This window comes from Gossypium arboreum, chromosome 2, assembly GCF_025698485.1.
Source record: "Gossypium arboreum isolate Shixiya-1 chromosome 2, ASM2569848v2, whole genome shotgun sequence".
NCBI classification, from domain to species: domain Eukaryota; kingdom Viridiplantae; phylum Streptophyta; class Magnoliopsida; order Malvales; family Malvaceae; genus Gossypium; species Gossypium arboreum.
Window position 1 is genome coordinate 46,919,308 of NC_069071.1, and position 5,823 is coordinate 46,925,130.

Here is a 5,823-nt window from a genome sequence, read left to right on the forward strand (position 1 = left end):
AGTGTAGGCTACTACGTGTATCAGATGGTGAGGTCACGTGTGTAGTACTAAGTGCAGGCTACTACGTGTACCATACTGTTAAGTCGCATGTGTAGTACTAAGTGCAGGCTACTATGCGTACTCAATGACTTCAATCACGTGTGTAGTATTAAGTGCAGGCTACTACGTGTATCAGATGGTGAGGTCACGTGTGTAGTACTAATTGCAAGCTACTACGTGTACCAGATTGTTGGTCGCATGTGTAGTACTAAGTGCAGGCTACTATGCGTATCAAATAGCTTCAGATATAAGTGTGGAAAAGGGAAATATGTGTAAACAATGGTATATTTGTTATTTTTCCGTTGAGTTCAACGGAGAAATTCGATAAAGTGGTAATATGTGAAAGCTATTATAAGGTAGATATGTGAAAATTTATGTTTATGAAAAGTTAGGAGCTATGTGCTCGATAATTGAGTGAATTTTGGTATAACAAAAAGGACTAGGTGGAATTATGCAAGAGTGAATGTTAGAAATAAACAGTGTTAGACAGCAGCAGTTACATGATTTTATTAATTTACCAAAAAATCGTGGAAGTTGAATAAAAATTCAAATGATATATGAAAATAAAGCTTAATGAGTCTATTTTCACATAAAAGAAACAGGGGAAGCAAAAGAATTTTGTATTGTGTGATATTTGAATTCTTGTGAAACAGAGTCTGAATGAATTCGAGATCCCCTGTTCTGAATTTATAAATTCACCATAAATTGTACAAAATTTATTAAGAGTCATACCTTACATGAATAGATTCCTTATTGAGTCTATTTTTAATGGAAACAAACTGCATGGTCGTTGGAATTCTGTACAAGGAGAAATTTGGTTCGTAGTGCATAGTGGTCAGAGTAGTCATACCCTGAAATAGGGTAGACTTTAACTAATAAACTGTACTAATTGGCCCTACCAAAAATTCTAGAAAAACATTAGTAAGTATACATATGAGTCTAGTTTCAGGGAAAATTTACAGAATTGAATTTTGAGTTTTGTAGCTAGAGATATGATTTTTTTTTAACCGGGACTCCAGAAAATAGCCTGTCCTAAATATGTGATTATATACTAGTATGATTGTTTTACTTTGATAAACTGTATATCAATTTCGTACTTACTTACTAAGCTATATGCTTACCTTCTTTTCTTTGTCTTGTCTTATAGAATTACTAAGCCAGCTCGAGATTTGGAGATCGTCAGAGACCCATCCACACTATCAATACTTTTTGGTATTTTGTAAACACTATTTTGGAATTATGGCGTGTATAGAGGGCTGGATCATTTTGTTATATGTTATAATTAATTTGGTTTTAAAATATTACTTTTGAAAATTTGATAATTTACTTGTATTTATGTATATCTGTTAATGTTATCTATTTTTGTTCAAGCTAGAGGAATTAATTATGTAAGATAAGGTAAATGTGTGAATTCATGTTTTCGTGATCTGTAATATTTCGTATTTTGTTTCGGCTTAGAACATGGGTAAGGGGTGTTACAGATAAAGAGTCATGGATTAGATTTGAATGATAATAGAACTACTAAGTGTTTATTTATTTATGATTTGTATATAATGAACTGTTGAGATATTTGGTGCGAACTTACTAAGCTACGAAGCTTACTGTGTGATATTTGTCTTTGTTTTATAGAGTATCGAAGCTAGCTCGGACATCAGGGAACATCGGGAACCGTCATCAAACTATCGAATCAACTCGTTAGTACTTTTGAAGCTTTGTAGATATGGTATATGGCATGTATAGGCTACTGTTATTTTAGTACGTTTTGAGTCATGATATTTGCCATGAGATTTAGCTTGTAAATATGGTATGTATAGCCATTTAAGTTGGCTTGAATTATGTGTTTGGTAAATGATATGTGTGATGTATAAAATGCTTTATGAGGTGATTTGGTATATTTTGAATGTGGAATTGAGTAGTTAAAATGGTTGGTAATAAATGGTATAATATGTATGTGAATTTGGTATGTTTTAGGCCGCCTATAAGTGTATGAAAATGGTTTCAAATTGGTTGCAATGTGAGCATGAGATTAGGGTGGTAAATTGGCTTTGCAAATGGCCTATTTTTGTCTACACAGGTAGAGACACGGGTGTGTGTCTCAGCCGTGTGTGACACATGGCTATGTTACACGACCGTGTGTCCCCTAGGGTAGCACTACAAATTTAAGTCAGTCTCGAGCATAGCTTAGATACACAGATGACCATGTGAGGCACACAGCCTTGGCATATGGGATTGTGTGGTCAATTCAAAGGGTACATGGGCTAGACACACAGGCGTGTGGTTGGCCGTGTGACCTAAGTCAGTAACCCCTCCAGTTTTCCCACGGCCAAGGCGCACGGGCTTGTCTCTAGCCGTTTGGTGCAGGTCAGTATGTATGCTCTGTTTTCACACGGCCTAGGACACGGGCGTATCCGATAGTCCTGTGAGGCACACGGCCTACTTACACGGGCCTGTGATCTATGAATTTAAAATTTTTCTAAGTGTTTGGAAATTTTTATATGTGATCGGTTTAGTCCCGAACCACTCTTAAGCATATTTTAAGGTCTTATAGAACCTTATTAGGGACATTGTGAATGGATTTTGATTATGAATGTATAAATGTATGTGAATGAGATGAATTGTCCAATAATGCCTTATAACCCTATTCAGGCATCGGATATGGGTTAGGGATGTTACAACGAATATTGCACTTTTTGAAGCATTTAGAGCAGAGGATGTCCCTTTTTAAAATCTATTAGTTTCACCTGATTGAGGAGATGGAGTAGGCCCAACAACAGTAAGTTGAATATTAGGCTTATGTGAAGAGAAGGGATTTGGCTCTAAGGGAATCTCTAGAAAAGAATTTTATGAAGCCAATGCCAGAATTTCCTCTCTTCCTGGCCACCTTGCTCTCATTTGCTGATGCTGCCAAGGAGCCCACTCAAGTTGCTACTAAAGCACTCACTCAACCTGTTATCGAGGCACCTACTTAAACTGCTATTGAAGAGCCCGGAAAGACGACATCCCTAAATTTTGAAAAGGAGGAAGAAGGAAAAAAGGATGATACTGCCACCACTGCCACCACTAAAGGGAAAGACCTTGTTCCACCTTCACCACTAGTGTAACACCCCGAACCCGAGACCGTTGCCGGTGTCGGACACGAGGGGTTAACAAGCCAAAACCACTTATGGCACCGACCAATTTGACATTCCCAGGCAAGCTGGAAAACTGCATCGCTGTCGCCTTAAAAAGTATATCTCGAGTTTCACAACTCGGAAACTGATTCCGTAAATTTTCGCTGAATTTAGACTCATATATCCATCCATGGATTTATTTCTAGAATTTTTGGTCGGGCCAATTGGTACAGTTTATTAGTTAAAGTCACCCATGTTACAGGGGTCGACTACACTGACAAATCATTCATCACACTATAAAAGGCTTGCTTAGCCTCATCATTCGGATTGCTGGCAATAGGTTGAGAGTCCGCCGGTGCTGTCCCTTGCGCAGGAGTAGGCACCACACTCTCCACATCATCAGCTATTGCTCGGTTGGGATCGGGATCCATTGCTATAAACAAACACAAACTCAAATTGTCAGAAATCACCACACTATCAATTATCACTTAATGGCATGTATAGCTAGACCCCAAACATATCACGGTAGTCCTAGAATCGACTAAACCGTAGCTCTGATACCAATAAAATTGTAACACTCCGAACCCGAGACCGTTGCCGATGTCGGACACGAGGGGTTAACAAGCCAAAACCACTTATGGCACCGACCAATTTGACATTCCCAGGCAAGCTGGAAAACTGCATCGCTGTCGCCTTAAAAAGAATATCTCGAGTTTCACAACTCGGAAACTGATTCCATAAATTTTCCCTGAATTTAGACTCATATATCCATCCATGGATTTATTTCTAGAATTTTTGGTTGGGCCAATTGGTACAGTTTATTAGTTAAAGTCACCCATGTTACAGGGGTCGACTACACTGACCTTCGCGCGTTACAACTTGAATATCTCTCTGTACAGGGTTTCAATACTGATGCCGTTTGTTTCTAATGAAACTAGACTCAAAAAGGAATCTGAAAATATAAGGCATGACTTCTACTTAATTTTGGATAATTTATGGTAAATTTTAAAAGTCGCAACAGGGGACCCAGAAACCGTTCTGGCCCTGTCTCACAAGAACTTTAATATCTCTTGGTATACTGTTCATATGATCATTTCATTACCTTCATATGAAAATAGACTCGTCAAGGTTCGATCACATAATTTATTCACTATTTAACACCGTTCCTACAAATTTTGGTGATTTTCCACATCCATGTCACTGCAGCTGGCAGCATCTGTTTTTAAGGTAGGCTTTACCTATATTGTAGTTCCCATGAACCAACTATAGTCTAGTCATACTTAGGTCCACATATGATCATATTTAGCCATTCCAATGGCTGATCATGTGACCAACTCTCTCATTCCAAACCATAATCACATCATGAAACCAAATATAATTACAAACCACAAATGGTCTAATTCCATACTCCACTATTACGAACCATTTTCGCATGGCCGTACACATATACATCACAAGTACTTAAAACAACCGAGGGTAGTCCTATACATGCCATATCCAAAACTCAACTAAAGGAGTACCAAAAGGGCTTTGATAGTGTGGTTGACTTCAACTTCTATGATCCCGAATCCGATCGCTAACGAGCAAAATCTATAAACAGAGAAACAAAGAAACGGAGTAAGCAATTTATGCTTAGTAAGTTTGAGCCATAATATACACACAACCAAAGCATAGCATTCAAGTAGCTAAACAATAATTCATATGCACAATTTATCAAAGACATGCTTACTTCACAATCCCAACTCTTATATTCATACACAAATAACGGCCTAGTTAATGCCGATAGCTCATTTATCATTAGAGCGAATATTCGTGACGCATTTACTCATAGTGTGCAAGGCACACATAAAACATACCTTGTTGTTGGGAATTTCACAAGTGCAATAACTGAAAATTTTCCAGCAGCTTATAAATTTCAATTCACATACCTTGGAGTTTATCCGGATATAGCTACTGCTCAAAACACCTTGGGACATAGCCGGTTATGGTAACCCGCACAAATGCCTTCGGACTTAACCCGGATATCACAACTTCGCACAATTGCCTTGGGCTTAACCCGGATATCATAGCTTGCACAATTGCCTTGGGCTTAGCCCGATACCATAGCTCGCACAATTGCCTTGGGCTTAGCCCGTATCATAGCTCGCACAATTGCCTTGGGCTTAGCCTTGATATCACTTGAACATTCATACACATCTTTGTTTCATTTTCACAACAAAACTTTTATGCACAATTCACTTAACAAAATATCATTTCGGCTCAATGGCCATATACAAAGGCGAAATTTCGATTGCTTATTACTTCATTCAATCGAATCAAAATCTAAGTTTCGATACTCAAAACTTACCTCGGATGTTGTCGAACGATTCGATGGCTATTCGACTACTTTTTCCTTCCCTTTATCGGATTTGGTCCCCCTTTGCTCTTGAGCTTAATTTAACAAATAATTTGATTCAATCATTTGAGTATCGAAAAGAAGAACTCAAGGCACTTAGCCTACATATATTCACTAGACATTAAAGTCACATAAGTACGGAATTCATGAATCGACTCAACACACAAAGCCTTCAACATGCTTACTCATGGCGAACAACACAACCTCTTAGGTACTCATTCATGGCCGATTATGCATGTTGATGTTGAGGCCAATTACTGCTTAACACCACACATGAAT